The 10214-nt window shown below is 43.7% G+C and overlaps 1 pseudogene; it reads left to right on the top strand.

Annotated features, from left to right (window-relative positions):
• The first annotated feature begins 2648 nt into the window (after positions 1 to 2648).
• LOC129055865 (small ribosomal subunit protein eS6-like) lies at positions 2649 to 8505 on the top strand (annotated as a pseudogene).
• Positions 8506 to 10214: the final 1709 nt, after the last annotated feature.

Below are 10214 nucleotides of genomic sequence, written 5' to 3' on the forward strand. Positions count from 1 at the left end.
TTTTTTTTTTGGTTTTCTTCTTTGGTTTGACCACTGAGTGAACCCAAGTCAATGAATCATAAGGCTTCACCTCTTGAATGTTCTATTGCAAGACCTTTGACTTTCAGAACTTTTTCTATTACGTTCAGATCCTCAGGCAACTCGATATTTTCCTGCACTCCCAGGCCCTTGCTGGGAAGGGTGGCATTTATTTACGTGTAATTATGGGGGGCTTTTGCTATGCAGAAGCATGCACTTAACTCCCAATTCAGTTACTTACAGTCTCATTCTTTGTAGACCTCTGGACTGGTTTCTATGCCCTTCTCCCAAGCAACCTATACTTACCTCTGTCAGAGTACTTAGCAATCCATATTGAGAATTGCTATTAATTATTTGGCCATAAGCAGACCATAAAGTCCATGAAACCTGTCTACTCACTGTGGTAGGCTCAGTGCCTAGGAGCTCAAATATTTGCAGAGTGAATGTATGAGTAAGAAACGACCAACATCCTAGAGGAAGTCTTCTATTATAGGAGTGGCTGCAGAGTAAGTACCTTAGCCACCGTGCACAAGGGATAAACGGATAACTCACTGCCAGCTCAGCACTGCTCCCCACAGAGGAAGTCTGAGGTTGGCATCCTTCCTTGATGCCCGACTCATTTGTTCTTGAGGAGCATTAGAACATTCTGGGATCACACTGCTCGGTGCATGATACATATTCTTCCCAACCCTTTTCCTCCACCTCTTCCCCAGTCAGTGGTGACCCACAGTCAGCACATGCTACAAAATCATCCTTCGCACATGGATGGCATCACTCCATGGCCTGTGCTTACTTCCCCCTTCTGGAGCCTCAGAGGAATCCAGCCTGCTGCACAGTGTGGACAGCCCAGCCACAGGAAACTGCCCCAGCTCCAGGGTCCACACTGACCCCCTAATCCACATTTCCTGTTTCTCTTTTCCTTAACTCTTCAGTTTCTTGATGTCCTCCTCAGCCTCCTCATGTCTGCCTCAGGTCCTCTGAGCTAGTCAGGAGAGGCTAGGTGCTGCTGCAATAACAAGCATCCACCAAATCTTAGTGACCTCATACAATACGTTTGTAACCATCATAGGTCCATTGCCTGATGTGTGCAGCAAGCCAATACCCCAAGACATTGGGTCATAGCAGAGAAAGAGGTTTAATCATAGGGCTGATGAATGAGGAGATGGGAGAAACCTTCAAATCTGTGTCCCTGAGAAGTTAGTGTTTTTAAGAGTTTCAGAGTGGGCTGAAGTGTGGAGAGAGTTGATTGGTAGAAAAGTGCAAGGTGAAGTCATGGGACAGGGAGAGGAAGAAGCTGTATTCTCATGATGATTTTACTTCATGGGGGCCTTCAAACTGGTTGGTGTCAGTTGTTCCGCTGAAATTTGGGATCTGGAAAACATCTTCAGGAATTCTTAAACAAAAGCCTCTGACTCTAACACCAGAGATCCTATCTATAGGAAAAATGGGGATGCGAGTGGTCGCTATCCAGTGCTGTGTGACTTTCCCTTATAAGGAAGTGGGTCAATGGACAGCCTGATACTGGGTGCAGTGGCTCACACCTGTAATCCCAGCATGTTGAGAGGCTGAGGAGGGTGGATCACTTTAGCCCAGGAGTTTGAGGCCAGCTTGGGCAACATAGTGAGACCCTGTCTCTACAAAAAATAATTTTAAAAAAATTAGCCAAGTGTGGTGGCATTTGCCTGTGGTCCTAGTTTCTCAGGAGGCTGAGGTAGAAGGATCACATGAGCCCAGGAGGTTGAGGCTGCAGTGAGTCATGATTATGTCACTGTACTCCAGCCTGGGCAACAGAGCAAGACCCTATCTCAGAAAAAAAAATAGTGCATCCTGATTAATGCTTAATTATATTTCTATCCAGAATGTTTGTCAATCATATGAGGATGGCATCAAGCTTATTTCTTGCTGGTCCTACATGTCTAACATGGGTTGGCAGGGGATTTCTACAAACACTTAAGGACCCAGGTTGATGAAGATTTCTCCACACCCAAGTCCCTGATCACTCTGGCACGAGAAGAAGGCAATGCGGCAAATTGCGCACAAGCCTCCAGAGCTCATATTTCAGGGCCACAGCAAGTCATGTGGCCAAGGCTAATTTCAGTGGGTGCAGAGAATTAAAATTTTACCATGAACCAGAAGGAGAAAAGAACCGGAATAGTTGTGGATGGTTTAGCGACTACAGCCTCTCCTCTTACTGACAGCGTGCAGGGATCCGTCAGCCCTGCTGACCTTGGCTGTCCTTCCTGGCTCAGCTTGGCTCGCTCCTTCCATTTTAATCCACCCACGGGTTGCATAGGGAAAAAAAAAAAATCTCTCTGGCTACAGTAACCAACCACTACTTCCTGCCAGAGGAAGGAATCGATCATCATTCATGGGAGATGAGAGTCACGTTATTAAGCAAAATTCCCAGAGAATTCTCCAACACTCACTTAAGCCTGTAATTTTTACTCAGCCAGTCAGGTAAGTTCCACAAACATTTCTCAAGCCCGTATTACGTACCAAGGACCCTGGGAGTTGCTGGGTTATACATTTTAACCACACACAGTCCCAGCTCTGAAAGAACTCTGACACTAACATGCAGGCAGGCACATTCAAAAACCTCCCAAGCAAGTCTTGCCTTTGCAGGGGTACAGATGGGGCCGGAGGAAGGCATCCAAGGAGAGCCAGTGGGGAGAGTCAGCATGCATGTCTCAGTCGGAGCTCAGGAGCCAATAATGTTCTCTTCAGCAGCGAAGTTGCATCCAGGAATCTTACCCTTGCCCGCTCTGGACAGGCAGGATCAAAATGCATCACTTTCAACAAACCAAGGCCTTTCTGAGAGATGCCAGTGAGTGAACAGTCTTAGCATGGGTTCAAGTCTCAGCTTCTCCACTTGCAAGTGAATGGCTCTCTGGGCTGTTTTCTCATTTCTAAAATGACGTTCTTGTGAGGATTAGATGAGAAAATATCTGCAAGGCACTCAGCACAGTCCCCTGAAGGTAGCGGGCGGCCAGGAAGCATTTTCCTCTGCTGACATCCATAAGGCATGTCTGAGCATTTGCAGTGGGTGCCCAATGTACTTGACACTCAGAGTGGGTTCCTTTTTATCACACATACCCCATTTACAACAAAATGTTTTTAGTAATAATCATTGTATTCGTCCATTTTCACACTGCTGATAAAGACTTACCTGAGACTAGGCAATTTACAAAAGAAAGAGGTTTATTGGACTTACAGTGCCACGTGGCTGGGGAGGCCTCACAATCATGGTGGAAAATGAAAGGCACATCTCATATGGCAGTGGCAAGAGAGAGAATGAGAGCCACGTGAAATGGGTTTCCCCTTATCAAACCATCAGATCTCGTGAGACTTACTCACTACCATGAGAACAGTATGGGGGAAACCACCTGCATGATTCATTTATCTCCCGCCTGGTCCCTCACACAATACATGGAATTACGGGAGTACAATTCAGGATGAGATTTGGGTGGGGACACAGAGCCAAACCATATCAGAAATGTAACGACTAATAATAATGGCCAGACTAATGCAGTTAAAGTTCCCTTTTATTGAACTTTGTATATATAATCATGAGAGTAAAACTTAAAATATAAAATAAATACCCACTACAACAAAGGAAAGATGCAATGGATTCAGGCTTTTTAATTACATTAATTTTTGTAATATATAATGAGGAAAACTATGTACCTAAAAACTGGTCTTTCGGCCAGGCACGGTGGCTCATGCCTGTAATCCCAGCACTTTGGGAAGCAGAGGCGGGTGGATCACCTGAGGTCAGGAGTTCTAGACCAGTCTGGCCAACACAGTGAAACCCCCATCTCTACTAAAAATACAAAAATTAGCTGGGTGTGGTAGCGCATGCCTGTAATCTCAGCTACTCGGGAGGCTGAGACAGGAAAATTGCTTGAACCAGGAGGCAGAGGTTGCAGTGAGCTGAGATCGCGCCATTGTACTCCAGCCTGGGAAAAAAGAGTGAAACTCTGTCCCAAACAAAACAAAACAAAAACCAAACAAAATTGGTCTTTCCTGGCCATGAACAATATTATAGTTGAATAGCAATTGAACAAAAAGCAAGATGAATAGAAAAAATGCATTTCAATTTTAAATATTCACATTTTCAAATATTTTTCAAATTTAACAATGTATTTCACATATGAAGAATTTGCACATAACAGAGATATTGTACTTTCAGGTTGCTTTGTGTTTCACAGAAAGTACACTATCTCTGTTATGTGCAAAGTTTAAATTTTAAACGTAAGTCAAAACTCCAAGTGATTCCATAGAAAGGCACAATTGCAGTAACTCAAATTCTGTTTCTTTATCTTTACAGTCACTCTATCATCAGTGTTCATTTCAAACCTACTACTTAAATGCAGGAATATGTGGTTCTACAGAAGATGAGACACGAACTCACAGTGAACTTTCTCAAAAGGAACGCAAAGCAAACTTACTCTCCTAAGGAACAGATGTAGCTGAGTCCGTGCTAATCCAGGGCCAACTGTATAATTGCAAGTTGTCTGAATTAACTTCCATGTAGTGTACAACATCTATGAAGAATTGCGGCAGGCAGAATTCTAAGGCAGTCCCCAAGATTTCCAGCTCCTGGTCTACAAGCATCTTCTCCATCATCGAATCAAACATTAATATAGGGACTGCTCTGAAGGACTTTGCAGATGTAATTAAGATCCGAAATCAGTTGATGTTTTAGGAAGATTATCCAGGTGGGCTTGGCCAAATCCCACAAGCCTTCCTGATCTGGTGCAGAGATCAGATACGTGGGAAATCAGAGATCTGAAGCATGAGAACTATTTGACACATGTGGCTGGCTCGAGGATGAAGGGGTCATGAGGTAAGGAATGTGGGTGGCCTTAGGAGCCAACAGTAGCCCCAGCCAGGAGACAGCCAGCAAGGAAATGGGAACTTCAGAACTAAGACAACAGCAAGGATCTGAATTCTGCCAGTAATCAGGATGAGCTGGAAAGTGAATTTTCCCCCAGAACCTCCAGGTGAGGACTCAGCCTGGCCGACCACATAAGCTCAGCACTGTGTCCCAGAGCAGAAAGCCCACTGTGCCACACTGCACTAGACTTCTGACCCATAGACCTGTAAGCAACAGGTGGGTTTGTTTTAAGCCACTAAGTTTGTGGCAGTGGGTTATGCAGACACGGAAAACGAATACAATGGAGAATATGAATATGTTAAGGTTAATGCAAATAGATTAAAAATCTACGTGAACTATAGCCATTGTATAGAACTTAAAATAAAAAGATGTTTTTATAGGGAGGAAAATTTTGTCACTGACTTTGTGTAGAATTGCCAAAGCACAGTGATAATTAAAAGTGGACTTTTAGTCAGTTTTATTATTACTCTAAAATTCTTTATGGACAGTGGCCCCAACTCCCTATGGCTGAGGGCTGCTCCCTTTGCTCTGCCCTTGGTAAGTCCCTGGAACCCAAAGAGAAGAAGAACCTTCTAGCCCAGGCAGCTATTTAGTAGCAGAGCAGAAACCTAATCCGAGGCCCCTTGACTCCCAGCCCTTCCTTTATTAGGTGGCCCTTCATTAAATTAAGGCTGCACGTGTGTGGGGCAGAGTTGTGCCAAGTCTTCTATAGGTTTTCTGATAAAATTCTTAATAAGACAACCAGCTAGAATCCACTAGGAATCACTAGCAAGAGGCTGCAAAGTTTTGTCCAAAATGAACACCTAATTGATTGAATACTACCTCAACCAAAATGGGGCCACGGAGATTGTCATCTGTCTTAGTCTGCTCAGGATGCTATAACAAATACTATAGACTGTGTGGCTTAAACAACAGAAATTTATTTCTCACAGTTCTGGAGGCTGGAAGTCCAAGATTAAAGTGCTGGCTGATTGGGTTGCTGGTGAAGCCTCTCTTCCTGGCTTGCAGATGGCCGTCTTCTCACTATGTTCTACGTGACAGAAAAAGAGTGCACTCTGGTCTCTTCCTCTTCTTATAAGGACACTAGCCTCAAGATCATGAATTTGGAGGGGACACAAGCATCCAGTCCATAGCACCATCATCTGCCTCTTGGCTGGCATATGATTTCAGACCATTTGAAGGAGGTGCTATTTTTATTTTATTTTTTAGAGAAGCTTTTTTAAAAAAAATTTCAACTTTTATTTTAGATTAAGGGGGTACACATGCAGAATTGTTACATGGGTATATTGCATGATGCTGACATTTGGGGCATGATTGATCCCATCACCCAGGTAGTGAGCATAGTACCCAATAGCTAATTTTTCAACCTTCACTCCTCTCCATCCCTCCTCCCTCTGTAGTTCCCAGTGACTTATAAATGAGAACATGTGCTATTTGGTTTTCTGTTCCTGTATTAATTCACTTAGGGTAACAGCCTCCAGCTGCATCCATGTTGCTGCAAAGAACATGATTTCATTGTTTTTTTATGGCTGAGTAGTATTCCACTGTGTATACAACACATTTTCTTTATCCAATGCAGATGTACTATTTTAGACTGCATAGCTGGAAAGGACCTTGGAGATCTCACAGGTCTCCAAGACAGCTAGGTTCTCAGAGCTGCTTCTGTACTCCGCCAGCGGCAATATCACACATCGGGTTTCCCATTCTGAGCACATTCTTCCTTGCTGTGTGATATGGTTAGGCTTTGTGTCCCCACCCAAATCTCACCTTGAATTGTAATCCCCAGGTGTTGAGGGAGCGACCTGGTGGGAGGTGATTGGATCATGGGGGCAGTTTCCCCCAGGCTGTTCTCATGATAGTGAGGGAGTTCTCACGACATATGAGGGTTGTATAAATGGTGTTTTTTCCTGGGCTTTTCACTCTCTCTTTCTCCTGCCACCATGTGAAGAAGGTCCTTGCTTCGCCTTCTGCCATGGTTGTAAGTGTCCTGAGGCCTCCCAAGCCATATGGATCTGTGAGTCAATTAAACCTCTTTCCTTTGTAAATTACCCAGTCTCGGGAATTTCTTTATAGCAGTGTGAGGATGGATTAATACACTGTATTTCTTCTAATTAATTAATCACACTGGACATGCAAGGATCATTTTCCCACTTGCTTGAGGGACCACAGAGCAAGCTCCAGAGTGTCAGAGGGCCTGGGGCAAGCTGGCCACCCCTCACACAGCACAGGGCCACGGCACATTTGTATTCAGAGATACAGCGGCCACATTTATTGGTATTTCTGTCACAATTCAGCTTCAAGGCAGAGTTGTGGTTTGTTAGTTATATGTAGTTTGAAGGCATTTTCCATTTAGTTTATAGATGTGTGTCTCAAATCTGTGAAACTAGTGACCCCTGAGATGTATCCCTGGACTCCTAGTTTGAGAGACCCTTTGTTAAAAGTTAAGTGCTGTATCTCCCAGTGACAACTGTACCAACGTGTTCCAGTAACATACAAAGATGCAAAGTGTCAATGAAATCTTTGGGCAATGCCTGGTTTTCCAAATAATCCTGACTATGTTGCGTATTCAGTCTTTTTCTGATTACTGTCCATATAATAATAATAATAATAATGGATAACGTTTGTGTCTGTTTTGCCCCTCTTTTAGGTTCTTATGGCTGATCCCAAAGAATGAAGAGCCCACATGGCCCAGCTCTTATATGAATCCCTCAAAAAGCACAAAAAAGGCGTCCAATTTTATAACCTACACCAACAATTCTCAAACGTTTTGGTCTCACTCTTTAAAATTATTGAGGGCTCTTTTTCAAGGCCCCTCAGAGGCAATCAGCCACTTCAAGGTGAAGCTGAATGTCTCCTTTCTAGCTGTCGGCTGCCAGAAGCTCCTTGAAGTGGATGAGGAATGCAAACTTTGTATTTTTTATGAGAAGTGTACAGCCACAGAAGTTGCTGCTGATGCTCTGGGTGAAGAATGGAAAGGTTCTGTGATGGGAATCATTGACAAAAACGACAAATAAGCTTTCCCATGAAGCAGGGTGTCTTGACTCATGGCTGGGTCTGTGTACTACTGAGCAAGGGGCATTCCTGTTACAGACCAAGGAGAACTGGGGCAAGAAGCACGAAGCTGTTTGCAGTTGCATTGTGGATGCCAGTCCGAGCTTTCTAAACTTTGTTATTGTAAAAAAAAAAAAAAAAAAAGAGGATAGAAGGATATTCCCGAACTGACTGATACTGTGGAGCATCATCGCCTGGGGCCCAAAAGAGCTAGCAGAATCCACTAACTTTTCAGTCTCTCTAAAGAAGATAATGTCCACCAATCTGTTGTTAAGAAAGCCCTTAAAGAAGGCAAAAAACCTGGGACCAAAGCACCCAAGATTCAGCTTCTTGTTACTCCATGTGTCTTGCAACACAAATGCTGGCATATTGCTCTGAAGAAACAGTGTACTAAGAAAAATGAGGAAGAGACTGCAAAATACGCTGAACTTTTGGCCAAGAGAATGAAGGAGGCCAAAGGCAAACTCCAGGAACAGATTGCCAAGAGATGCACACTGTCCTTTCTGTGAGATTCAACTTCTGAGTCCAGCCAAAAATAGGATTCTTTTGAGTAACCAATAAATAAGACTAGACTCCCAAAAATAAAATAAATTGAGGAACTCGAGAGTTTTTGTGTATGTGCCCTCCATCTAATGCTATTTACTTTATGATATGATTTGGCTGTGTCCCCACACAAATCTCATCTTGAATTGTAGCTCCCATAATTTCCACGTGTTGGGATTATGGGAGGGATCCGGTGGGAGATAATTGAATCATAGGGGCAGTTTCCCCCGTACTGTTCTCGTGGTAGTGATAAGTCTCATGAGATCTGATGGTTTGATAAGGGCTTTCCCCTTTCTCTTGGCTCTCATTCTCTCTTGCCTGCTGCCACGTGAGACGTCCCTTCCTTCTGCCACGATTGTGAGACCTCCTCCACCACCTGGAACTGTGAGCCCATTAAACCTCTTTTTCTTTATAAATTACCTAGTCTCTGGTATGTCTTTATCAGCAGCGTGAAAACAGACCAATACACTCTGTTAGAAATTAGAGCTGAGAATTTAAAAATTATCTTTATTAATTCACTCTAAAAACAATAAATCCATTGGTTAAGATAAGTGACACATTTTTATTGAAAACAAGCTGTATTGAAAAAACTTTAACAGGAAGAGTAGAATTGTTTTACATTTTTGCAAATCTTTTTAATGTCTGACTTAATAGAAGACAGCTGGGTTCTCCGAGCTGCTTCTGTACTCCACCAGTGGCAATATCACACATCGGATGGTTTCTAGTACACTCCACTGTACAATCGTGAGGGAGGGAGTAAAAAAGGCAGATAATAGCTTCCTGTCATGGTGAAAATACTTGCAGGTATGCAGGTGCCCTGAAGGGTCCCAGGGACACACAATCTTCAACACACCTTGAAAACCACCGACCCAGCCTCTCTTCAAATGCCTTTTCCTTTTCTTTCCGCTTCTCTCTCCTCTGAAACTGCTCTGGGGTTCTCGCTGTGAGACCTTCCATCAATCCAACAGCCAGTGGGGCAATATTTTCTCATGTGTCTACATCCTCCCTCACTCTCTGCGCTGAGTAACTCTACTTAGCCTTTTTCTGGCTTCTTCTTATTTTATTTATTTATTTATGTATTTAGTGCTTCTGCTATGACTCAGATGGTCACCCAGTCCTTCTCCACTTCCATTCACCTCTCCTGTCCTCTCATCTTTATCTTTCCTCCTATTCTGTGTCACAAAAAGTCCACAAACTGGGTGAAAAAAGAAGTTCTTTATTCAAAGTAGAGGAGAGGTCAGACATAGTGGCTCAAACCTATAATCCCAACACTTTGAGAGCCTGCGACCAGCTTGGGCAACATAGTGAGACCCTGTCTCTACGAAAAATAGAAAAAAAAATTAGCTGGGTGTGGTGGTGCGTGTCTGTAGTCCCAGCTACTTGGGAGGCTGAGGTGGGAGGATCTATTGAGCCCAGGAGTTAGAGGCTGCAGTGAGCTGCCATCGCTCCACTGCACTCCAGCCTTGGCGACAGAGCGAGGCCCTGACTCTAATAAATAAATATAAGAGAGGAGAGCAGAGTAGAAGCTGAGCAGGCAGAGATTGAACTCCCTTAGGGGAGAAAAAGGAAGGTAACAATTTAATCAGTTTCCTTTCTGTCAAAAGGCTAAGCCCTAAGTGGTTTGAATCCTAATAAAACAATGGGTTGGACATGGTGGTTCACGCCTATAATCCCAGCACTTTGGGAGGCTCAGGTGGGCGGATCA

Source organism: Pongo abelii, chromosome 12 (assembly GCF_028885655.2).
Source record: "Pongo abelii isolate AG06213 chromosome 12, NHGRI_mPonAbe1-v2.0_pri, whole genome shotgun sequence".
NCBI lineage: Eukaryota > Metazoa > Chordata > Mammalia > Primates > Hominidae > Pongo > Pongo abelii.